Below are 26641 nucleotides of genomic sequence, written 5' to 3'. Positions count from 1 at the left end.
TTACATTCTGAGCCACACTTCCTCAGTGAGGCCTGGAGGCAGCAATTCTGGTGCAAGACTTGCACCAAGTGTTGCAAAGTTTCTGGTGAAGATGACTGCTCCAGCTTTGGGCTCCTGTTAGTGCCTCTCCAATAAAACCTTCACGTGCCACAAAAAGAAATAACCATTTTCAGGCACACAATGTCCCAACCCATACATATTTAGAAAGAAAATGTCAACATTTTTGTTTTGTTGATGGAACAGAAAGTATTCAAAGCTGGAATTCCATCTGCTTCATTGACAACCTTTCACATGATTCTAGAGCCTCAGCTTTGTCCTTGAACAGTCACTTGGCCTATCGTGGGGGTCTTTCCAGGGCAAGTAACAGCCTGCCCCCAAAGAGTGCCTAAGCCATCACTTCCTCCAAAACAGAAAACAGCTCCACTCTTGACATGACAGCATTTTTGTCTTTTGATACATGCATCAAGATTTCAATGCTCTTGGGACCATATTTCAGTTCCCAGACTCAAACTCAGGGAACTGTGACCTTCCTCTTCCCCTGAGCAGTCTCCACGAGGAGGCTTGTCTCATTGCAGCTTGGGAACAGGAGTTGGCCCTTCCATGAAGGCAGTGGAAGAGCTCTCCTTTTCCTTTTTATGTCCTTTTTTGAGGGTGCTTTGCTTCTCCCTGTGATAAAAATGCCAGGACCCATAGTAGGTGACACTTCTATGGTAGAACACAGTTTTCCTGGAAGGGAAGAACAAAAGAAATGAAGGCTTCACTTACAATGGCTCAATTTAAAAGTGATGTTCACAAATCGATTCAGATTCTATAACCACTTGTTGATGCGATGTTTCCATTTCCCTCCCTATACCCCCTTGGGAGGAATTGAGAGGCACTGCAAAGGGGCCATGGCACCACTAGGAGGCAGTGTTGGATAGGGAGAAAAAGGAAAACTTCACATTCTTCCTCCCATCACTGTAGACTGAAATAACATTTCAGTAAACCTCAATTTACACTACGAGGCTCTTGCCTGTCAGAAGTCTACTTCTTCTCTGTACTCCGATGGCACTGCCTACATGTACTTCCATGTAACAGCAAGCATGTCTTACATCCATTATTTTCTCCATTCAATTGCAAGTTCCTTGGAGAGGACTGTCTTATGCTTCCTTAGTCTATTATAGAATATTTTTTGAATAGGTGAATATTTTATGAGCACCTCCTGAATACATGCCAGGTTCTTAACAGTTGAAAAAAGTTTTATAAAAATAAAATGTTGAAGTTTTGATGTAGAGTAGTAAGGAAGACATAATGAACCCAACATGGGCTATTTAACAAGTCACATAGCCATAGTTATTTCTTTGTGGAGTTTTGCCACCTACTTTAGGTCATTTGATCCTCCTAATAATCCTGGGAGCTGAGCTGGTGGCTCCAGATGTCTATGAGAAGCTACAGCCCTCAGGGATTGACTCAGTGTGGTTTCTGGATGGGGAGGCCAGACTGAAGAACACCCCCACTCCTTTCTTCAGACTGTGTTAATTCCTTCTGTTCCTGAGCATTTGTGCATAAAGGAGGTTCCCAGAAGGAAGACACAGTATTTCTGGCTAGTGAGGGCAGGAGGGATAAGTTGATGAATCAGTAGAGATATGAAAAAAAATTAATAGAGATCTGAACATGTTGGTCTTGAACTGTGTGGAGTGGCTCAAAGGATTAGATGTATAATAAGGGCTACAAGTGGAGTAAGAGAGTATGTAGACAGCCTCAGCCAGCTTGGAATGGAGGAAGTCCTTCTGGAAGGCAGAAGGATGAAGTCAGGACAGGCAGGAGTTAGAGGATAAAAAGGTATAAGGAGGGAAGGGTGTCCCAGCTGCCCATATAACCCCTATACAGTTGGCCAATAGTGCTTAACCTTGGGAGTTTGCCCATTTAGATACTATGAAAGACTTTAATAAATTTCTGTTGAACACCTGGCTTAAGGAAAGACTATTCATAATGACCACACAGCTCAGTGTGTGCAACATGCTTTAACTATCATAATATTGAAGCATCATCTGTAATGTCCAAATCAATTTATGGTGCCTTTCTCTGAGTGGTTAAGAAATTTTAGGCATTATTATTATTATTTATAGTGTTATTCATTGTTATTATTGTTACATCATAACACAGAGGCTTATTCTGACCAATTATTTCATTTAGTTTGAGAGACAGAAACACTGAAACCAATAGAGTCCAACACTTTTATTTATTTATTTATTTATTTATTTATTTACTTATTTATTATCTATTTGTTTATTTAATTTTAATTCCAGTGTTGTGAACGTACAGTCTTATATTCATTTTAGGTGTACCATATAGTGATCCAGTAATTCTATACATTACTCAGTGTTCATCATGACAAGCGTGCCCCTTAATCCCTTTCACCTATTTCACCCATTCTCCCATCCACCTTGCCTCTGGTAAGCATCATTTTGTTTTCTATAGTTAGGAGTTTATTTCTTGGCTTGTCTTTTTCCCTCTTTTGTTTGTTTTGTTTCTTAAATTCCACATATGAGTGAAATCATATGGTATTTGTCTTTCTCTGACCGATTTATTTCACTTAGCCTCTAGCTCCATCCATGTTGAAGAGTGCACCCTTTTGACCTCTGCTGGACTTGGTTGGCTCCTGGGGTAACTACACTTTACCTTTTAGCCCGAAATTCAAGCATAGCTGGCATAAGACTGTCCACAGAAATCAAAGGGTGATGCAACATTTCTAGACTTGTTTCAATGGTGAGGACGTTCACATCTGAACAACAGCACTTTGGCTATATTTGCTAGCTCTTTGAACTTACAGGTCCCATCTTCTTAAGCCAAATTTAACACACATTTCCTTCTTATTTTAAGAATTAAAAAAATCTGGGGACAGGAGTAACATCCATGTACTTTAAAAACTTTAATTTGAAATTTTTCATACATAAAGAAAATGGGAAGAAAGAGTATACTCAACACTTTTATACCCAATTGTTGTCTTACCACATACACTTCATCTATGTATTTTTTCACCAAACCATTTTAAATTGTAGACTACATGAAGTTTCACTCCAAAATATGTCAGCATATAATCCTGTATCATATGGTGCCATTATCACTCCTAATTATTTCCTAATATACTGGCTATCTTCAATTGCCTCAAGTGACCCCAAAATGTTTTTATATGTTTTTTCAAGTCAGGCTGTTACCAAAGACCGTATCCTGTATCTGTTTGTTATGTCCTAATATAATAACACTGTTATTAAGCGAAAACAGTGTTCCTCCTCCCCATTTTTCTTTTGTCAATCCAGTCATTTTTTTTTATCAAATATTCTTAACACCCATAAACTTAAACTTCAGTGTAACTACAATGCTTGGGGTTGGAACTGGGGAGCACCCTTTGACAGGGTGGTTAGGAACCTTCTATGAGACACGAATTTCCTTTGTTTTCAGTTTTAATCTTGATGTGAGTTCTATGCTGTCAAAAAAAATAGGATCATGACATTTCACAATTTAACTGCCTATATTTATCTCTTTACTTTATACCATGTTTCTGAGGTTTCCATACCCATTTTTTCTTTTGACATTGATTCTCCCCAAATCCTCCAAATATGCTTCTTATTCAGAGTTTGACATCTATTAGGTGGAATGTCAGGAAATCAAAGGGCATCTCACCAGGGCTCCATGCTCAGGTTATGACAAATCAGGATTCTACACCGTGTTTTAAAGTTGGCCTATTAAAGTTATTTTGCAATACGGTTTTTGTAAATAAGAATGCTTTTGGCAATGTTCCTAATTTTAAGCAACTGTTCATAGTGTTTTTGTTTTACTACCGAACAAGGTCAAAAAGTAGTGAACCAGTAGTTCCAGATTGGTGGATAAAATCAACCTTTTTGGCAGAGTTTATAACTCTCCATGAACAGTTCCCTGCAACACTTTAACGAATGCAGTTTCTCAAAACAAATATTTATAACCTAAAGGTTACAAGTAGAAGTCCTAAAAACTAGTAAGATCATTTTTTGAAGATTATAGGAAAACTCTTTCCTCCTCATAGTCAGTTACACAGAAACTCAATTTTGTGATGACAGAATAGAGAGTAACTGTAAGTTTTACTTATATTTTATGGTAACTGACAAGTATATATGCTCAGTTCTATTTTATCCAAACAAAGCCAGTTGTAAATCTTGTGGTTTGCATTCTTAAATGTGCTCACCAAAACAGCTTCCTAACACATCCCTCAATGTTTCCTGCTTAAAACAAAACAAAACAAACAAATGAACAAACAAGGTAACTTTAATATAAATTAAGACTGAACCAAAGATATTTGGGGTCTTGAGGAATTTATTTCCACATAACGGACTCTATGTCCTAGATTGAGCATCACGGAATTTCTTTCCTTTCCTTTTACCAACATGCGTAAATTATATAAGGTTCTTTTCTTCCTAAAATGGTTAAGCTGCCACTGGAAATTTCATTTAATATGTCTTGGTGAAATTGTTTTTGAAGAATACTCATTACTTCAGGCTCTCACTCGAATTTTTTATTCAAGGAAAAGTTGGTCAGCTTGACTGATACTGAGTGGAGAGGCATTCAAGGGAGAAAGCTAAGATTCCAGATGCTCATCTTTTCTGCTCAGGTGGGCAAAGCTATATACAAGCAGCCCACCTTCAGAGGGTTAGGAGGACAGGCAGCCATTTCCTTCCACACTGCCCCGACTGCTTTTTGTTTCTGTGTTTATATCCATTGACTGCTGGTAGGCTTGGGCCTCGCTGGCATAGGAGAGCTTTCCCCACTGCTAGTTGGCTGTCTCTGCATTTTCCTTCTTTGGAAACCAAAAAGCATGAGAGGAAATAAGGACTAAAATTTAACTTGAAACACTGGTTATGAGAGTCTTTGTCTTAGCTATGGATAACCAGAAATCCTGGTTCCTTTTCACAAAGACCTCACTCTCTAAACAGTCCATCCTACAAAGGGAGGTGTGTGAAATGAAAGTGGGAACTGTCCACAAGGATAGTGATGAGAGATCAGGGCCTAGAGGTGCAGATGGCCATGGAAAGCAGGTTCTGTGGACTCACAGGTAAACTGAGGGTGGTCCAGCTGAATAGATGATGGGAGGGCCAATCTTGAAGGGGTGTGTGGTGGTATTTAAAATAAGTCCACTAATTCTTTGAGACTTCTCCTTTCAAGACCACCTCTTGAATCTGGGTGGTCTTGTGGCTGCCTTGATGAATAAATGTGGCCAAAGCGATACTGTGTGACTTCCAAAGCTAGGTTAGAAAAGTCTATGCAGCTTCTGATCATTCCTCTTGGTTCACTTGCATATGGAGCCTCCCCTGCTGTGCAAAATGTCCCCCTAAGGTCACCATGTGGGGAGGTCTCCCAGAGAGAAACATGGAGACATGACCAAGGAGCCCCAGCTGTTCTACTCATAGCTGTTTGAGTGACTTCAGCCCAAGTGCCAGCTACGTGTGAAAGCTTCAGGGTGACCCTTGCCCCTGCTGCCTGACTGCAGCTGCACAGACAGCCAAGTAAGGACTGCTTAGCTGAGTCCGCTCAGCCCAAGATCGGTCAGCAAAAGAAATTAATACTATTTTTAAGCCATGTTTTCAGCACTAGATAATTGAAACAAGGCACTAAAACAGAATAATGCTGATAAACTCAAGTTCTCTCAAAGATTCAGGTGAAATGCAAATAAATTCCACTCCTGCTGAAGTGGATGTTGCTCTTGTAAGAAAATTAGTTAGGAAGCACTTCTCTCTGGCATATGACCATCTCTGTTGTGTATTTGTGTGAAAAGCAATGGAGTAAATTCCACTTCTCTGTACCAGGGATGCCTTAGGGGAGGTTGGGACTACAGGGGAGGAAAAATAATTTCCTTCCACCCTTCTGAGTTCTTGGCTGAGACCCCTGTAATAAACAACATAGAAAGATAGACAAGTGTTGATTAGTATGTATACCTCATGTATACATGGAAAATAACTAGGGGAACATGAGTAACTCCCTGAGATGGCTTAAGATTCAGACTGAAACACCATTTTAATCAGCAAAGAGGAGGAATGTAGGCCTCTTAGGGGAAAGTAAATCATTTTTAGGAAAGACAAATGGACATTTAGAAGAACAGATGGGAGGTATGGTAGTTTGTGACAAAGTCTGTCTGGGTGTGGTATCCAATTTTACCAATTTTTCATGGTTGTTGAAACTCCTAAGGAGGAAATTTAAAACAGTTGAGTTCCTTTTGGACCATGTGTCTTTAGACTGAAAAGGGAGTTCAGAGAAAGCCTCTCCCTGCATTTGCTATTTTTCAAGTGCTTATAACTCAAAACAATCAATGTACCAAAGCAGCAGATTTGGGGTGACACGTCCCGGACTTCTACAGTCGTATTTTGAGGTAGCATATTCTGGGCAAAGCTTTCTTCCTTGATAAAAAGAGATTCAGGAGGATAAAGGCTTCCCTTCCAGGCTCTGAGCACACTTGTGAAAGGAGGTGATGACTGGTGTCAACCTGGCAACCAGCAGAGGACAGAAACCAACTTCTGATACCTCAGAGGGGAGACGACAAGCCCTGAGTTCCACCTTCGTTTTGGTACCGAACTCACCAAACTGGAACTGCTAGCTACTGGGCTTCATGTTAGATAAGAATTGTCCTTCACAGTTAAGCCTGTTAGGAAGGTATCCTATTATTTGTAGTTCAAAACATGACATATATTTGCCATGATGTGGCTTCCAAGGAATGAGTGATTTAAAAAAAAATTTTTTTTTTAATGGTTATTTATTTTTGAGAGAGAAAGAGTGTGAGCAAGGGAGGGGCAGAGAGAGGGAGACAGAGAATCCGAAGCAGGCTCCAGGCTCTGAGCCTTCAGCACAGAGCCCGATGCGGGGATCAAACTCATGAACAGTGAGATCATGACCTGAGATGAAGTCAGACACTTAACCGACTGAGCCACCCAGACGCCCCGTGAACGAGTGATTTTTTTTTTTAAAAGTTCTAAATTTTAAATCCTTTAGTGTATCTTCCAAGAAGCTTCCTGGTTTCAAAAGTCACAAAGGTAAGCTGAACAGAGGACTCACATTTAGTAAAAACAGGGACTATTTTGCTGTTTTTTGTTTTTGTTTTTGTTTTTTTTTTATCCTTCTCAGGATACTAATCCTACCTTAGCAAGTAGAAGTAAATTAAGAAATGAATCTGTGTTTGTTCCTTCAGTTTCTGCAAATGTCCTTGTGTACAGAATGATTTGGAATCCCAAAGTAAAATATGAAATGCCATGTAAGATAGACACATTTTAGGATTTTGTAATCGAAAGCTGTCAAGGGTTGAAATAAGGTCCTTTCCTGTCTGATTTTAACATTTTAGGATGGCCAGATGTTACGGGCTGAATTACATCTTCCCCAAATGCATATGTTGAAACCCTCCTAGTATCTCCGAATGTGACCTTATTTTGGAAGTAGTGCCTTCAAGAGGTATTAAGTTAAAGTGGGATCATTAGGCTGGGCCCTAATTCAATACGCCTGGTGTCCTTATAAGAGGAGGAGATCATTTTGAGGGAGGCAAACCACAAGAGACTTAAATACAGAGAACAAACTGAGGGTTGCTGGCGGGCTGTTGGGTGGGGGGGGGGATGGGCCAAACGGGTGATGGGCATTAAGCAGGGCACTTGTTGGGATGAGCACAGGGTGTTATGTGTAAGTGATGAATCACTAAATTCTACTCCTGAAATCATTGTTACACTATATGTTAACTAACTTGGATTTAAATTAAAAAAAAATAATAAATAAGAGATTAGGAGGCAGAGGGAGAAGCCACACCCTGTACTTCTGAGAACAGAAACACCCAGGGAGAAGGCAGCTGTCTGCAGCCAAGGAGAAAGGCCTCAGGGGAAATCAAGCCTGTCGATACTTTGATCTTGGACTTCCAGCCTCTAGGACAATGAAAAAATAAATTTCTGTTATTTAAACCTCCCAGCCTGTGGTATTTTGTTATGGAAGCCCTAGCAAACGAATGCAGCAGATCTGTGCCATTTGACTTATGGTGACATTGGGTACAGTTTTTTGTTCCTTCCTTTCATTGCTCATAAAGAAAGGGGTGAAAAAACCGCAAATTAAGAGACGTTTGCAAGTAAGTTAAAATACAAAGTTATACCCAGTGCCACTTCTTTGGAAAGGGCATACAATTTTTATTAACAGGTAATCAGTTTCATCCTACCTGCACCGTATGTTGAATAATGGGTACAGAATGGTTTAAAGGTGGCATTAAATGACCAGGCTGCCAAATTTGCTCACAGGTCTCAATCTAACCTCAGAAAGAATGAGGGACTTGGAGCCACTTCTTGTGATGATAAGGTGTTTGTGAATTAGAAGACAGGGGATAAAATTTGACTTCTTGATTTTAGACTGTGGATAGCTATGAGACGAAGATGTTAGAAACATTGTTCATAATTTGGACTTAGTGGATAAGGAAACACTTGAAAGATTTTATTTTTGATCAGAGTTCCCAAGAGATGAATTAGTCTCCTAAAGAGTATGATCCAAGATCTGTTGGATTGACTCTTTTTCATAAAGTTGTTTGGAAGCAAATTTGTTTCCTTTGTATAATAATTCATGTGATTCGTCTTTTGGGCTAATTATAAATTCAGTTCTCAAAACACTTTGTCCTTAAGTAAACTGCAATGTTGTTTTCTACTTAATTTTCTAAAACAAGAAAATCTAATGGAAATGTCCTCTCTCGTATTTATTTATTATTACACTGCAGTTAACGAAAATATGTAATTATTACTCTTTTTCCCCCATGTCATTTTGATGCTATGGAAATTACCCAGGATGCTTTCTAATAAAATAAAAATAATAGGTCAACAATCTTATCTGAGTTTTCTCAGGTCTGTCTTGCAAAATTAGCCATCAGGAAATATCTTATCTATCAAAATATAACATTAGTATATATGACAAAATGGTATTTCTTGGACTGTGGTTCACAGCAAAAGATACACAGAAAGCTGAAAATTTTTAGTATTTTCTTGCCAAGTTTTCAGTGACGTTCTTAGAAATAAGAGCCTGAATTATAAAAAGAAAGCAATATGCAAATTTGACAAAGACTATCAATGGCTACGAAACAAAAACTGGAAAAGGCAACTGTAATTTTTGTTCAATTTTGTTACCAAGAATATAGTTAGCTCATTAGAAAATGTGCCTGTTTATAATAAGCTAATAATCAATAATTAAAAATAAGCATATATATGTGGAACCTCTTATTTGGGAGGTTTTGGTACTATCATCTACAGAACAGAAATTCTGATCTTCACAAATGAGGAAAGAATTCACATAAAAAGTTGCAGTTAATAGAGGTAGAAACAACTAGGCATATTTGACAAGCCACCAGTCATGGAAACTTTAAGTCCTAACGAGATGGAATTGAATGCAATAAAAAGTATTTTTAAATGGAGACACAATTCTGCAAAAGACTTTTTTTTCTCATTTTATAAATATATTATTAAGTGCTATTTGCTTTTGTATAGCACTAATCTACCAAATCCATCGCCTTATTTTTAGTGAGGCACCAAGACTGTAAATGAGCACCCTTACTTGGGTAAGGCGTGGGAGACGGTGGCAGAGATTAGACTGGACTATCTCTTTTGTAACTATAAGATTCTTTGGCTTCATGACACAGAGACAATCACTGTAACAGCCAGTATTTATCTAGCACTTACTCTACGTTAGGCACTGTCCTTAGTGCTTTGTAAAGGAACCTGTGAGGCTCCAGGGTCATGAATGGGATGAATACAGAATGAAAAAACAAACAGCTCCAAATCAAAGGAAAATTTTGGCAATGAAGTTCTAAAGTTTGTATTTTAACAAGAAACTGCATTATCTCTGTGGTCCCAGTATTCTGAGGGATAAGGGAACTCTCCTCTTTGATTCAGAGATTCCTGCTTATCCTACACTACCCATTGTTCCTTTTCTAGCAGCTGGCACGTGACTGCTTGGAATAAAGACTGTGTTCTTTCCTACCTCCCAGTTAGGTGAGGCCATGCAACTAAGTTTTGGCCAGGAGAACAGAAATAGAAGTATTGTGGGATAACATGCAGGAACCTGCTTTATGAGACTAGGTATACGCTTTAGGGATCATCAGATTGTACTGTTTTTGTTGCGTCTTTGGGAAGGGACTTTTGTACTATGACGTTAATACATCAGGTAAACGATTTTATATGTCTCACAGTGATACAGCACGACAACTAGCCATATTTTTGTGTGCTTATCTTTTTTTTAAAGATGAAAATGTGGGGTGCCTGGGTACCCCAGCTGGTTAAGTGACCAACTCTTGGTTTTGGCTCAGGTACATGGGTTTGAGCCCCACATCGGGCTCTGCACTGACAGCACACAGCCAGCTTGGGATTCTCTCTCTCCCTCTCTGTCTCTCTCTCCGCTCTTTCCCACTTCTGTCTCTCACTCACTCTCTCTCTCTCAAAAATAAATAAATAAACATTAAAAAAAATAAAGGTGAAAATGTAGGGAGAAGAAAGTTGAAGCCAAACTATTATATTAGTGAATTGAAGTAGGGCATACAGGAGGCAAGTAGTAAATATTAGAAATGGAACAGATCAATAAAGTCTGTGTTGATTCTTGAGCCATTGAAGAATGAATACGCCACTACGCTAAAGCAAGGAGTGCTCGTTCTTAACATGTAGCAGTCTTGTTTATCTTATGAACTTGGTTTTCTGGATTCTCAAGATCATCTGCCATTTCCTGGGGAAATAACAGTTCACATTTTAATATGTCTCACTGCCATGGAATTTACTTTCTGACAAGTCTAATTTTTCTCCTATTCATTCATTGCCTTATTCCTTTTGGCAATTTTCAAGACTAGAGCTGATCCATGAGAACTTTATCTCTCTCTCTTTCCCTCTATTTTTGTACTTTATACTTCCTTAGTTAAGGATGTCCTTCTGTTATCTGGCTCACTAACCCCTACGGCAGCTTGACTCAAACTCAAGCATCATCTCTCTTTAGGGAGTCCATCATTTCTAGAAACCTGGTCTAGGTACCCCATGGTGTGCTCCAGCCCTGCTGTGTGTATCTCTACTAATGCACTTATCACTCAATGTTGTGGTTTTGTTTGCTCCTGTCTCTTCTCCACTGGACTATAAGCTCCTTAAAGTCACAGACTGTCTTTCATCTCTATATTCTTAGATCCCAGCAAAGTGCCTGTCTTACAGCAAATATGCAATAAGTTCTTCCTTAAACATTTTTTTCTCACATCTGAGATTCAAAATATCTCAAACATATTTTTCTTTAATAAACTTTTTAGGGGTGCCTTAGTGGCTCAGTCAGTTGGGCGGCCGACTTTGGCTCAGGTCATGATCTCGCGGTCCGTGAGTTTGAACCCGCGTCGGGCTCTGTGCTGACAGCTCAGGGCCTGAAGCCTGTTTCAGATTCTGTGACTCCCTCTCTCTGCCCCTCCCCCATTCATGCTCTGTCTCTCTCTGTCTCAAAAATGAATAAATGTTAAAAAAAAAATTCATAAACTTTTTAAAAGATTTTTAAATGTTTTTTTTTTTTAATTTATATTTGAGAGAGAGAGAGCACCAGCAGGGGAAGGACAGAGAGAGGCGGGACAGAAAATCTGAAGTGGACTATTTATGCGCTGACAGCAGCAAGCCCAATGCAGGGCTCGAACTCACAAACTTGAGAGATCGTGCCCTGAGCCAAAGTCCAATGCTCAACTGAGCCACCCAGGCACCCGTCATATACTTTTAAAGTTAAATTTATTGAGGAGTAATTCACATGCAATACAATTAACATTTTAAAATTGTACAGATCAATGAACTTTGCCAAATGTATACAGTCTTGTAAGCACACCGCGATTATGATGTGGAACGTTTCCATCACCCTTGAAAGTTCTGTTTGCTCCTCTGCAGTCATTCCCTTACCCCATGTCCAGCCACTGGAAACCACTGCTCTGATTTTTGTCTCCACAGTTTTGTTAGTGCTATGCTGCCAGTACAAATGGAATCTTATGCATCATGTGCAGGCATACCTCATTTTATTACACTTTGATGTATTCTCCTTCACAAATAATGTATTTTTACAGATCGAAGGTCTGTGGCAGTTCGGCATCTAACCAAGTCTATCGGCATCGCTTTTCCATAGCATTTGTTCACTTCCTGACCCTGTGTCACATTTTGGCAATTCCTGCAATATTTCAAACTTTATCATTATTATTATATTTGTTACGTGGTCAAAGATCTTTGGTATTACTATCGTATTTGTTTTGGGGTGCCACAAATTGTGCCTGTATAAGACAGTGAGCCTACTTGACAAATTGTGTGTTCTCACTGCTCCACTGACCCCCTGTCTCTACCTCTCTGTGGGCCTCCTGTTCCCTGAGACACAATATTGAAATTAGGCCACTTAATAACCATACAATGGCCTTGAAGTTTTCAAATGAAGAGTCATTTGATGTGGCAATTTTCACTCTTGCCTTATTTTAAGAAATTGCCCCAGCTGCCCCCACCTTCAGGAAGCACCATCTTGGTCAGTCAGTGGCCACCAACACTGAGGCAAGACTTTCTATCAGTGGAAGGATTAGGACTCGCTGAAAGCTCAGATGATCGTTAACATTTTTTAGCAACAGGGGATTTTTGAATTAGGGCATGTACATTGTTTTTTTTATATATAATGCCATTGCACACTTATTAGACTACAGTGTAGTGTAAAGGTAATTTTTATGCATGTTGGAAAGCCAAAAAATTCATTTGACTCACTTTATTATGATATTCACTTTATTGTGGTCATCTGGAACCAAACCCACAATATCTCCAAGATTTGTTTACACTCCTTTGAGTTTGACTCTTTTCACTGGATATGATGTGTTTGAGATCTGCCCATGTTGCATACATCAGCAGATTATTCCTTTTCGTGTCTAAGCAGTACCCATCTTATGCACGATCTAAATAAGTTTATCCACTTGGTGGAAGTTATGGTTGTTTCCAGTTTTTAACTCTTGGGGAGGATGCTGCTAAAACGATTCACATGTAGATCTTTATGTGGACACAGATTTTCATTTCTCTTGGGAAAGTACGTATGATTGAGATTTCTGGGCTGTATGGTAAGCGTGTGTTTAATCTTATAATAAAATACTAACCATTTGCAAAGCAATGGTGCCAATATATACTGCTACCAGCAGCATACGTGGTTTCCAGTTCATCAGTGCTTTTACAACGAATATAATAAGTACGCTAGATTTCTACTTTTATAGTTGTCACATATTGCTAAGTTACTTAAAAAATATGTAAAAGTAAATGGATAGAGGTGCTGAGATCTGGGGTTTTTTGGTTGCCAGAGTAGAAAGATATTGAATAAGGCCCATGCCTCCCAAATAATTCCTCCACTATTTTAGTTAGCGATACTTGAAATTCCTTCCTTGCAGTGTCATTGTACCCCCAATACTTTGTTAGAACTCGAAGTCCTCAGGAAGCTGATCTGATAGGATCACTTCATCAAAATTTGTCAGGACCAGTTTCCAAAGCCCTGGCTCTGAGTGGGGTGGGAGAGCCATGCCGAGTATGGAGAATCTGAGTCTAGGGATGAGCGAAGGCTGGGAAGAGCAGAGTTCCGAGATGAGGGAGCCACACAGCAAATGGCCAACAACCAGGCTGACAGGAGACCGGAGCAAGACATCCATTTTATTTCTCTGCCAGCTATGGCAGCAGATTGGGGTTTGAGGACCAGCCGAGCCGCTTTCTAGTCACGTGGCTTTAAGCAAATCCTGTAACCTTTGATTTAAACACCAGATTTTTTTTTTCTCTTCCATCTGAGATGCTGCGGAAATACGAGTAACTCCATCTGCCTCAAGTGCTTGTTGTGGGCATTGCATTGAGATATACTGGTAAGTGCAAATATATACTTCATCAATGTCTTTTAAGTGGCCAATTTTAAAAACTGCTTTCCCCCCTGAATTCTCTTCTGTTGAACCTTCTTTTGACTTTCATTCTATAACTACCACATCAATGGTCCCCTCTCTCTGATTCATTTAACCTCTTTTCCTGCCCCTTTAGAGCATCCCACATGCTTTACAGTAGTAGTCGGTGGTACATTCATAAATTTCTTTGCACTAAGTCCATCTCAGACCCAGAGAACAAAATTGTGAGTTTTAAAAAAAATTTTTAATGTTTCTTTATTTTTAAGAGAGAGAGAGACAGAGCACGAGCTGGGGAGGGGCAGAGAGAGAGGGAGACACAGAATCCGAAGCAGGTTTCAGGCTCTGAGCTGTCAGCACAGAGCCCTATGGAGGGCTCGAACCCATGAACCATGAGATCATGACCTGAGCTGAAGTCGGATGCTTAACTGGCTGAGCCACCCAGACGCCCCCAAAATCGTGAGGTTTTAAAGGATTTTTTAAATGTTTATTTATTTTCGAGTGTGAGAGAGAGACAGAGGACAAGGGGGGAGGCATAGAGAGAGAGAGGAAGACACAGAATCCGAAGCAGGCTCGAGGCTCTAAGCTGTTAGCACAGAGCCCGAGTCAGTGCTTGAACCACAAACCGTGAGATCATAACCTGAGCTGAAGTCTGATGCTTAACCAACTAAGCCATTCAGGCACCCCTAAAATTGTGAGGTTATAGATGTGACTGAGATGTGCCTTTCAGTTTCAACTAGTGTGACATGACAAAGAATACTCAAATTACATCAAATTGATCTGAGATGCTAGGAGCCTTCTTAATATCTGAGGAGGTGAAAGCATCCTTCTGTGACTCTTCCGTTGTCTCTAACACAAGCATCTTTTCACAGGAGAAGTTCAGTCATAGTCATTTATAAAACGCCTACGTTTTCCTGGAAATTTTCCTATATTCCCTTTCTATTTATAACTCCACTTGTTTTTGCCTTTTTTTGTGTTCCAGCATAATGTTTATTTATAAAAAAGATGTCATGTAATCCTTGCAATGCCCTCTACGATAGGAAAGATGAAGTTTTAACGGAGTCAATGACTCGCTAGGGAAAACACATGTCTATGCAATGATGTCATCACTGATGATTCCATGGCCCCTTTGTTCTCTGGGGACCTGCTGGTTCCATACGCTGTCTAGCTCACAGGATGGTTTTGCTTTCAAGTGAAGCCAATCTCAAAATTATGCTAAGTGTGAGGGCCAGAAGTTAATAGGAGTTAAGGAATTTCTGAAGACAATAGCACGAAGGAGATTCCTCTGTTCTTGGCAGCCAGTTCTCCAGACTGAGTGGAATGAGTCAAAATTCTGATTAAGGTCTTATTAAATCTGATGTCAGTAACCAGGACTATTTGGCACCTTGGAGAGGGATTGGCTTCGCTTACTTTTTAGCTACCAAGTGCCCAGTCCAGCCCAGATGTCCACAGAAGGTGGATGTTTACCACTGGATTACTATTTCTCAGTGGTAGAGTCTGCTGAATTCTAAGGGCCCTTTTGGTCGTACAGTCTGCTGGTCGCCCCCCATTATTGCTCCTCTCTTTCTTCCATCATAATGGAACCTCAGAGTTTAAGATGGGCGCCTGGGTGGCCAGAATAAACTACATTGTCAAGCCTCCTTTGTAGCTAGATGTGGCCATGTGACTAAGTTCTGACCAAAGAAATATAATCACAATCATCTAAGAGCAGCCTGTGGGAATCTTCCTCTGAAGACGACAAGGATTACTATCTGACCTCTTTCCCCCACTTTTTTTTTTTTTTGTCCTTTGCTTTTTCCTTTTGGCTAAAATTTCTGTGTCATGACTGAAGCCAAAACAGCCATCTTAGACCATGTGGTATCTTGAAACAGAAGCCTCATCTGTGGACTGATAAGATGACAGAAGCCTGGGTTTCGGTGGACTTCATGGAACAAGTCCACCATCTCAGATGTGGATTGCCTACCTCCTGACTTCCATGAGTGTTTTAATCCCTGTTACTTCTGTTCCCTGTTGCTAGCAGCAGAACTTTTTTGATGCAGTAGAGTGCCAGTTGTGGGCACTTTTAGGAGATGAGAGATTAAAGTGGGTGTGGCACTGTTCTTATGGATTCCCAAAGATGGTCTCAGGAAGGAAGCAGTCACTGCCTGTCGTAGGACACAAGTCTGCTGTGCTGGGTCTGTCCTTCCACCTTCACTCAGAACACATGGCAACTGCTCCCAGACATCTGGTCTCCTTATTAGCAGCTCTGTCAGCTGTACCGGTAAGTGCTGGGTGGGCCAGGCACATCTAGATGCGCATATCACTACCTATTTGTGGCAATTTTGTTTTGCTTTAACTTTAAAAGATTTCAGATGCAGGTATGTTGTGACAGGCAGCAAGCTTCCACTGCTCTAGTCCAACCCCATTCTTGAGGTAGTGAGGCAATGAGTCCCAACATGTTTTGCTAAATTAATGACATGCTCAAGAATACAGTACCCAGAATAATGGCAAGAAGACCAATCTAAGGAGTTGGCACCTGAGTTCTAGTCCTGGCACCAATGATAGAAATATACTATTGAGCAAGCTCCTGAACTGCTCTGGTTCTCAGGTTTTGTAAATGTGAAATGATGCAGTGGGTTACATGATTTCTAAGATCCCTTTTGGTCATAGAGTCAGCTAGTTGTCCCCCATTTCCTTTTCTCTCTTTCTTCCATAATAATAGAAACATCCGAGTTCTATTATCATTCTGTGATAATTTCTATCATCATTAGATAGATGAGGCTACCATATAATCTCATTTCTATCTCTAAAAGTGTTCATGGGGCATCTGGGTGACTCAGTTGGTTGAGTGTCCAACTTCGGCTCAGGTCATGATCTCATGGTTCATGAGTTTGAGCCCCCCATTGAGCTCACTGCTGTCAGCACTCTTCCATGCATGGAGCCTGCTTCAGGTCCTCTGTCTCTCTCTCGCTGTCCCTCCCCTGCTTGTGCTTTCTCTCTCTCTCTCATAAATAAATAAACCTTTTAAAAAAGTATTCAACTCATGTACTGAAAGTACATACAGTAAAAAAAAAATTACAGTATTTACATTAGAAGAAATAAAAGCAAATTCTGTCCTCATCTTTGGATATATATTTTAATGTCAACATTAGTAAGAACAAGAAATAGCATCTTGAGTGTCCTTTGGCAATGAAATTTGACCATGTTTTTTCTGACTGAAACTTTAAAGACAATGACAACAATGAACAGACTCCTTCCAGGTGTAACATGGGAGTGGGGGCCGTGGAAGCCTGGGAAGCAGGTGCGGGCGGGTCTGAGTCTGGCTGCCCCACTGCCAGCTCTCTGACCCTGGCCAATCAACCTTCCTTCAGTTTAGGGGTTTCCTCAAAATAATTTTCTAACAACTGGCTGGCAACACCGAACCCAAATTTAAACACTCCCTTGGAACACTGATTTGGGGACCAGCTCTCCAGGTGATTGGTCCTCCTGACCTGCCAGTTCTAGATGGCTCCCCTTAGCCCTCCAGGTGGCAGGTGGGTTCTCGGCTTTTCTCAGCACAGACTTTGTGAATAGCAAAGGGGGCTTGGCTTAGATAAGCACGGGTCAACCCTCACAGACCATCAGAATTATCAGGGTAGCTTCAAAAATGTACAGATGCCCAGGCTTGCCTTGGAGAACAGATATAATTGGTCTAAGGGTGGTGCTCAGACATCAGTAGAGAAGTTTTCCAGGCTCCTTGAGTGATTATTTTGTGCAGGTAGGCTTGAATCCCATTAGCTTAGGTCTACTAAGCTTAGGTCACCTCAAGGCACATGGTGGCTTTCCAGTAGGACAGAAGTGGGAGGAATATCACTGAGCCAATCACAGAGCCCAGACAATGGCCATATTGTGAAAGCCCATTATTTATTTGCTGCAATCCTCACCTTGGTTCCAGTGTAGAAATGGGAATGAGCATCAGGCACTGCTAGAAAATGCAAGACCAGACATTTCAACTTCATTTTCATAGGTAATAATAAAAATAGTGAAGGCACAAGACTTCATTTCAAAAGAGTGTTAATAAAAACATAACCTCAATACTTGGTTTCTTACACTTGTGTGGTGAGCATGGCCTTAAGTGTTCCTGACATCAGAGAACAGAAGCTTTTATTTTGGGGGCAGTTAGTGGTTTTGTTCAAAGCTATTGCTACCAGGAAAAAACCAAAAATCTAAGAAAAGAAGCCATTCAATAAATAAAATTACACTTAAAAAAAAAAAAACTAGACCATGTGTGAAAGTTTGAAATGATTTTCTCAATTTAAACACTGAGTGAGGATTTAATGTACTTTCAGCCTGATGAGTCCAGCACCCGGGCAGCATAGACAGGGGGAGGATGGAGAAAATTGTTTAAGCATTTCCCAGATGCTTTTTGTATCACATGCAGTGTTATGTATTCAGCCACCCATGACCAAGCTTTCAGGAGAGCCAAGGAACAACAATGCCATCCTTTTCCCTTTGAATAACTGCCTGTCACACAGTGCAAATGTGACCTCTTCAGTAGTTTTTCACACTTTGCAAAATTCGGGGGGTGGGGGGGGGTGGGGAGGAAGGATACATCTCTTTCTCTTAAAAAATCTGTATAGAGGGGCATCTGGGTGGCTCCAATGGTTAAGTGACCAATTCTTGATTTCGGCTTAGGTCATGATCTCGCAGTTCGGTTCGTGAGATCAAGCCCTGCATCGGGCTCTGCACTGACAGCTCAGAGCCTGCTTGGGATTCTCTCTCTCTCTCTCTCTCTCTCTCTGTCTCTGTGTCCCTGGCATGTCATTCAGTCATCTGACTTTGCTCAATCATCGTAAGATATTTTCCCATCATGACTTCCTAACACCAGTCATTTTCCTCTTTGCATGCCACTGTTGTGAGTGCCACAAGATAGACCCTCTGAGTCTCTTACCTGGATTCTGGCCCACCCCTCACCCCGTCTCCCTTTATTTTTATTTATTTTTTAAAGTTTATTTACTTACTTAGAGAGAGACAGAAAGCACAAATGGAGGAGGGACAGAGAGAGACACAGAATCCAAAGCAGGCTCCAGGCTCTGAGCTGTCAGCACAGAGCCCAAAGCGGGGCTTGAACTCATGGACCTTGAGATCATGGCCTGAGCTGAAGTTGGACACTTAACCTACTGAGTCATCCAGGCACCCCCCACCCCCACCCCGCCTTCCCCCATCTCCTTGCTTGTAGGCTGTCTTCCTAGCAAGTTACTGTGAGTCTGATTGTCAGATTAGGCTTTTTGCAACAAGATTTTTATCATTCTTCTGTGGTTTTAATATACCAGAAAGACCATGAGCTTAGGTATCAGAAAGCCGAGCTCAGATCTGGGTTCCAAAATTAACAGGTAAATCACCTGACTTCTCTGAGCCTCAATTCCTTCTCTCTAGCATAGAGATAAGAATTAAATGTCATGGACTGATGTATGTAAAATGCTTTGCGCAATGACTGGGATACGCCCTGTCAATTATTTGCTCAGTAATGATTATATTTAAAGGATTAAATTCCAGAATCTCAGCTACTTCCAAACTCCAATACTATTCCATCGTGTTCACAAAGTTTCTGCGGGACAACTCTGCTTTATTTATTGCCCAGGACATTTCTTTTCTCTTTGCTATTTTTTTCAACTTCTCATTTTGAATCTTGTGCTTGGAATGTTAACTGCTAGTCCTTTAAAATCTTCCTCCTCCAGAAATTCTTTAGGGACCACTTCAGCATACACTGCTTTCTCCCTTGCACAAACTTGCAACAATTCTTATTGTTGGGAGACACCTCTCCAGTGGATCTCTCCTGTTTCTGCAGAGGCACCAAATGCTTTTATTTTAGAGGATTGTTTCCAGGGAGTTTGTATACTAGCGGCCTAAGAACCAAAGGTAATTTCTCCCTCCAGAGCAAAGGGCAAGTTTGTTTACTGTCTAGTGTAACAAAGATAATGCCTCCTTTCAGGGCAAAAGTCAGGCAGGCTGACTGCCCTTAGAAAAGACATGGGTTCCCCAAGCTCAGTTCAGTTCCCTCAGTGCAACCCACTGTGTTTGCAAGGGTCACTGGGTCTTCTTCGCATTACCCCGTGGGAACTGGGGCCTGGAGAACCAGGGCAAATAATGATACTCTGGCTACTGGTATTGCTGTCAGTAACACAGTCCTTTGTCTCTGGTTCCTCGGGTGTTCTGCCAGCATCCTGTGAATCTGTAGTATGTTAACTTGTTAGCTTGCAAGTAGGATACAATTTCAGATCCTAAAATAGTTCTTGACGACTATTATTGTTATTGTTATTATTTGGTTGCTATGGCTCTTAAATATTTTTTCATAACAATCTACTCTTTCCCCCCTTTTTTCTTGTCATGGGGTTTTGGAGAGACTGATTTATGGAGAAACCGGTTTGTGGAGAAATTGCTTTTTTTATGCAGAATGTTCTGAATCGTGGGTTGAATTGATTGCTTCCTGCAATGTCTTTTGTCTTGTTTCTGTATATCATGATTTCCCCACCCCCCCAATTATTTTTTATACTGATCTGTCAGTTTCCAATTATACACTGTCTCCAGACTTCTCTTGAGTCTTTTGACTTTGGTCTTTGTTACTACATTTATGCTTTTTATGGACAGGGCCTCTTTTGATTTGCTTTTTTAAAAAAATTCCTCACAGTTTCTAGTGAACATCATGAATGTTTGCTGAATGAATGATCCAGATCAAAACGATTAAAGGAGTCTACTCACATAATGGCCATCCTTTCCCTCTTTTCCACCAGAGGGCGCATTCCACTCCATATTGGATTTAGGAACATTTCAAAGTCTGGAATTCCGTCTGCCTTGAATACCTGGGTATCTGTGCTTCTTAAATGTAGCTGAATGAAGTAGTAAGTGTATAAAAATGCTTTATCAAATGAAACCTTGGTCTGGTTACACTTATCCTACACAGGAGCTCCAACTGGGACCAGTAAAACCTCTTCTGACTATGATTTCATCACTACTGCATTTCAGTGTACTACGTAATCAGTTTGAAGGCCATGACCAAATCCTGAAAAATGAGTTCCTAATGATTTTTCACATTTTCCAGCAACCTGCAAATTTATGTCAGTATACACTTACCAACTGTCCACACACAGAGCGGTGTTCTGATTAGGAATTCTGGACCTGCTGCTACTTTGATAGTTACCAAATAAATAGATTCTGAGTCCCGAGGTGGTAAGGATGACTGAAACAGTATTGAATCTTATAGAACTGAAGTCACAAAGGGCTGCTTTCTTAACTCTTAAGTGAATGTGTTTCCTTTTATCTTTCATAGTTGCTCAAGGAGGTCAGAGCTAACTGAATAATCGACTCCCATCAGCATTTGACTTTTATCAAATCTGAATGGTTCATCCTAGGAAGATGTTGTATTTAGATGCAAATTTTTTGTTTTAAGCTTCATAGCCTTCCAGGCAACCACATTTTTTGAGGTCACAAGAAGTTGAACTTGCCACCTTGGGTGGGAGGATAAATGTGATGCAATTACTGTTTTCTGCTCCACAGCTGCTCACACGCCGAAAGGGAGAGATCGTTTCAGGGCAAGTGAGAGGTCTGGATGAGGTGCGCACAAGCCTGGCGACCTCTCTGGAATAGTTCTTTATGAAGAAGTCAAGAAGGCAGGAACACAATACATCCCTTCTCCCTTCCTGTAGGGATGTCTTTGGTCCCTGGATTCTTTCGCTTTGCTAGTACAGAGAGGGTAGTTGCTTACTGCTTCTCATTTTTAATTTTAAAACATTATGAAGCCATAATCTCTTAAGAGATGTAAGTGGGCCAGTGAAATCCCTTCAGGTGCCCTGGGTGTTCCTTGACAGAGTTTTGAGGGCAAGGCCTCATCTGAATTGTCTTTGTATCCACTGCTCTGAGCTTGTCACTGTGCAGACACATGGAAGGTGCTCATCAACTGTATTTTGACTTCGTGCACAGGGTTCTAAAGGAGAGGATTCAGACACACTGTTTTTGATGTGACTTCTTGACTGTTCAGATACAATGCCTCTCTGCCTCTGAGAATCAGTGTAGGCAGAATACTACCCCTCTCTCCACACTCTTATCTCAAAGGGCTTCTTCTACCAAGACCCTTGAAGTTCACTCTGGGTATAGCCCACACACAACCCCAAGAACTGGACCAACTGTGCACATTCAGCCTGGGTTTCTCTTTCCTTCCCCTAGAGGTACATCAGCAAGAACTTGCAGTGGAAACACCTTCACCCGTAGCAGGAGTGCTGGTTAGGTTAACACCAAGCAAATCAATGAGGAGGCTGCTTTTGCCTGTTTATAAATTAGGGACGACCCTGTAATCTGAGCTCCTTCCTGAAATTCACACATTTTAAGTTTATCCCTGACCAGAACCTTGCAGCAGCCTTGGGGCAAGAATTTCTATAGGCGGTTAGTTAATGGACACAAAGAGAGTTTATGTCACTTCCTCACTTGTTCTCCCATGTTGTCGCCTCTCAGACATTCCTGGGAATCAGATGGATGAATGACACATTTTTCAAAAACTCACCTGCAACTCAACTTCTGGCTCTCCATTCTGGAACTTTGACCTCCGAAGCCAGTGCTCGTGCTCACCGCTAGATCGCGCTGTCGGACAAGGAATCTGAAGCTCTGGAACCTCCGGGAGCCCAGGAGTCGAAGGGAGAAGAGGTGGGTGAGCAGATGATAGAGTGAGGAAGGGTGAGCTCAGGGTATAACCTGAGGAATGAAAGACACACAAAGCATCTGAAGTGAATAAATTGAACCATCTCTGCCTCACTCGATAAATGTCAATTCGTTGCAAACATTAATGGATTCCAAGGGGCATCAAGAACTGGACACTCTGCAAAAGGGGGCAGATTGGAAGAGGGTTTACACGTTTTTTTTTTTTTTTTTACCGATTTGTCCCCATACCATACTGGGAGTCTAGCTTGCAGAAGGGCCCCCAGAGGCCAAACCGTGCAGGTGTCTTGCTGGAAGTCCCTCCCGAGGTGCCTCTTTGCATAACCTTGAGTTGCACTCCTGTCTCGTGAAAATGGGTGTTTTTGGATTAGCTTCTGGATGTATGTCTGTGTACTCCCCGAACCAGTGTTCCTTCCTTCTTTTTCCTCTCAACCTATTTTGGAAGTATTTCGTAGAGATTCTTTTTTCTGAGGGACCAAGGGTGTTTGCGGCCAGTGGTTTGTTACTGACAGACCTTTGCAGTAACTATTTTCAAATGCATTAAATCTAAGTCTGTTAATGATAATGCCTTAAGCAAGAGAGGATGGCCACAGGGGTCGCCAGGATGTCACTTTGGGTTGGAGAGCAGTGCAATGTGAGTGCTTTTGCGGGGGGGGGGGGGCGTGCTCCCGCCTCTGGAAAAGGCAGCCCTTGGCTCCCCAGCAGGTGACTGACTGTTCAACTCTGCATTTGCAGCTTTGAGCCAAATCAACTGGGAAGAACTCTTTTAAGAGAGAGAAACAAACCATAAGAGACTCTTAATAATAGAGAACAAACTGAGGGCTGATGGAGGGAGATGGGTGAGGGATGGGCTAGATGGGTGATGGGTATTAAGGAGGACCCTTGCTGGGATGAGCCCTGGGTGTTGTATGTAAATGATGAATCACTGAATTCTACTCTTGAAACCAATATTGCACTGTATTTAACTAACATTTAAATAACAATTAAAAAAATAAAATCAGTAAAACCAGAGTTACACTGCTCCCCGGTGTACAACTTTGCCATCACAAATTAAAAACAACAAAAAGTACATAAAGGAAGAAAAGCGCGCCTACACACACACACACACACACACACACACACCTGAGCGAAATGCAAACCCCAGCCAGCCTTGGCTGGCCAGCGAGGCGGCAGCTTTCCTTTTCTAGACAGTGGGTGTCGGTTTCCCAAGGGGCGTCCCTGGCGGTTCTAAGTCCCTGTGCGGCCAGGGTGTCCGCTGCGAGCAGCGCAGCGCGACTGGATGACCGGCCTGCGGCTGCCGGGACTTATCTGCCTCTTGGCTCTGTCCTTGTGTCTGCCACCAGCCCACTTGCGTCTGTAAGAAGGAATTTGAGTGAGGGTGCGGGTAGAGGGCTGGCCAGCGAGCGAAGGACCGCTCTCCACCGGCTGGGTATAAGAGCTCACTGGTACTCGGCTGATGACCCCGTTCCGCGTAGTGCACGTCGGGTCATTCACGTCCAGGACGCGCTTCTGCCCTAGGGGTTTGTGCAGGACACCCGGGTTGTGCGAGTTTGAAGGGGGAAAACGCCTGGGCACTGTGCGCGTGTGTGGGCTCTTTGTGACAGCTGCCCAGCGGGTTTTCGAGTGGGCCGTGTGTACTCAGAGAATGTGCAGAGGTGGAGATTCCCATTTTTCTCCATTCTTTCCCTCCAACCTTCTCTCTGGCTTCCTCTGGCTTTAGCTGGAGGCAGCTGTGAGTGGGGCGGAATGGAGGGGGGCGCTCTGCAAGTTCTTGTCATTCTAAAGGCAAGTTCAGAGGATATCACGCCTGTTGGAGGGAAGGCCAGATTTGCAAACGTCAGTCAAATAGGGAAGAGAGGTTTACATTGGCGACAAGACCTCCCCTTTTACTATTGCTGGCGGTCAATTCCAGGGGCATAGCTCCCGCGTTCCCCTCCGGGCCCCCTCCCCCATCCGGGGTGCTCACCCTTGCAGGGTTAACCTCTGGGCTTCAAAAGGCCAAAAGTGCAGAGCTTGTGACCAGGGCACAGACGTGTGTAATCTGAACCTCTCCCGGAGCGTTTTTCTGATGCTACGGTGTTAGAGCCCCGCGCTTCCTCCCGTGCATCTAGTACAATTTGGCAACCCTGAGTGCCAGGTTTCCTGCTCTAGGCCAAGGGGGTGGAGGCGATTGGGGGGAGGGGGCGGTAAAAAGGGGAAGATGCTGGCAGAATGTCAGCTCTCATTTGGCGTCCATCTCTTTGGTAGTTGGGGGAAATTTACTTTCATTCGTCTCGACCCCGCGGGGTTGGAAGGCAGAGTTTCTGGTCCAAAGCCTCCGCTGGGGGCCAGGTTATGCTGTGGTCCGGATGCCAAATTTCCAACGTGATTGCAACTTGTTCCCTAGCGGCTTCTTGTGCTGAGGACCCCAAGGTTTCATTGCGTCCCTTGCCCTCTCTCTTGGCTCAAATTAAGCCTCTTAGTTCCGTCCCGAAGCATTAGCGAAGTAAGACAGGACTGGGAAAGCCATCCCGTCGCTGAGCCCCGCGAGGGCGGCTGTACGGGTTTCCAATCGGCCGCTCAGAGATTGAAAAAGACAGAAGGCGCGCCGCGTGCACAGACAGTTAGTTAATGGAAACCCTGTAAATCGGTTTTAAGTGCACCCAGGACGGAGGGGGAGGGAAGTGTAGGTGGTGAAGATGGGGGATGGGACTAGGGTGGGGTGGGGTCGGTCACACATTCTTGCAGTTCTGAAACTAAGAGTCGCTTCCCTCCCTCCCATTGTTCTTAATTTAGGAAAATAAATTCATTAAAGAAAATCGCAAGGATAGGGAAACCCGAGCTCCCCAGCCCGCCCCAAGCAGAAGAGTGCGCGGCTTCCCTTGGCAGGGAACCCGGTTGCGGCTGTCCCCCTCCCCGCTTCCTCCCTCTTCCCCCCCCGCCTCCCTGCATTTCCCCCCCCCCCCCTTCCCGGCGGGGCATTGCTACTACGGGGATCGCCACCTCACGCCGAAGGAATGCTGGAAGTATGCACACGTTCCCAAAAGTAGACCTCCTTCACCGCCGGAGGAGCATACATCACCCCGTGGCAGCCGTCCACCTTCTCAGGCGTTTCGTAACCGAGTAAACTGAGAGCCGGGAACAGCCCTCTATTAAGTAGCCCGCGGCGCGGAGCCTCTTCCCACTCGACCAAGGCGAGCCGTCGCAGACGCGTCCGCGCGCGGGCAGCTGCGGTCCCGGGCAGTCTCCGCCCGTCCGGCGGCGCCTGCGGCTCCCGCCGGGACACTCCAACACTTCACAACCTTGGTGGCCTTGCCGCTGCCCGCCTCCCGGCAGCCGCCAGGTGCTCCTGGAGCGCGGCGCCAATTGCCTGGGCGTGCGGAGGGTCACGCCGAGCGCAGCCTGCTACGACGCCGGGAAGCCGCTGTCGCCGCCGCTACCTCGGACACCACCGCCCCAGGTTAGTCCGGCTTCTAGCCCTTTCCCCTTACCCCGTCCCTCACAAAGATAACTAGGGAACCTTGTTGCTAGCCCGTTCCTTGCGCTGCCCTAAGTCCCTAGGGACCGCGCGCGAGACCCGTTTGGACTGGTCAGAGTGGAGCAGTGCCTGGGATTTGCCGGGTGTCCTGGGGTTCTGTGATTCATTTTATCTTCGCGGGACAAAGAGTTGTAGCTTCTCCTACGAGTTGATGCAGGGCGGCCGTGTGTGCGTGAAGCACCCTGTTCCGCGTTTCTGCTCGTAGAGGGATTTCATCTATAGATGCTGTCGACTTCCAGGAAGGGCGGCCCAGGTTCTGGGGCCACCGGCCGCTCGCTGCCTCTTGGTCGGAGCTTTCCCGGGGTGCGGTGGTGCAGCCGCGCCGCTGGGAAGGTATTTTAGTGACGCACGGCGCGGAATTCTTTGGCGGGCCGGCTGAGTGCTCTGCAGCTCGTCGAAGCTGCGCGGGCGTGTGTGGCATCTTGAGACAGATTCCTCGTCGAGTGTTTTGGCTCCTCGGCTTTTCAAAGCATCTGCGATGATGGTGGGTTAATCCGGATCCAGGAGACGCAGCCTTGGCCGACTTCCTCAACTTCTCGAGAAAGCTCGCCCTTCCCGACCTCTTC

General features: G+C 43.1%; 1 protein-coding gene and 1 long non-coding RNA gene across 3 annotated transcripts in view; one reads left to right on the top strand and one right to left on the bottom strand.

Annotated features, from left to right (window-relative positions):
• Positions 1-183: 183 nt before the first annotated feature.
• LOC109499743 lies at positions 184-25869 on the bottom strand. Of its 2 annotated transcripts, none has more exons than XR_006597921.1 (3): positions 25541-25869; positions 22407-22594; positions 184-726 (listed from the first exon to the last, which is right to left on the bottom strand). It is a non-coding gene; the product is annotated as an uncharacterized LOC109499743 (long non-coding RNA). The 2 variants fall into 2 exon arrangements; XR_002742327.2 differs by lacking the exon at positions 184-726 and adding an exon at positions 19077-21833.
• COL12A1 (collagen type XII alpha 1 chain) overlaps positions 25858-26641 on the top strand; it is a 116222-nt gene continuing 115438 nt past the window's right edge. The window contains 1 exon segment of the mRNA XM_019830870.2: positions 25858-25997. The gene's annotated coding sequence lies outside the window, so the exon portion shown is untranslated.

Source organism: Felis catus, chromosome B2 (assembly GCF_018350175.1).
Source record: "Felis catus isolate Fca126 chromosome B2, F.catus_Fca126_mat1.0, whole genome shotgun sequence".
Lineage (NCBI taxonomy): Eukaryota > Metazoa > Chordata > Mammalia > Carnivora > Felidae > Felis > Felis catus.
Note: the sequence above shows the minus strand (reverse complement) of the source record. Positions and strands in the feature narration are given on the sequence as shown.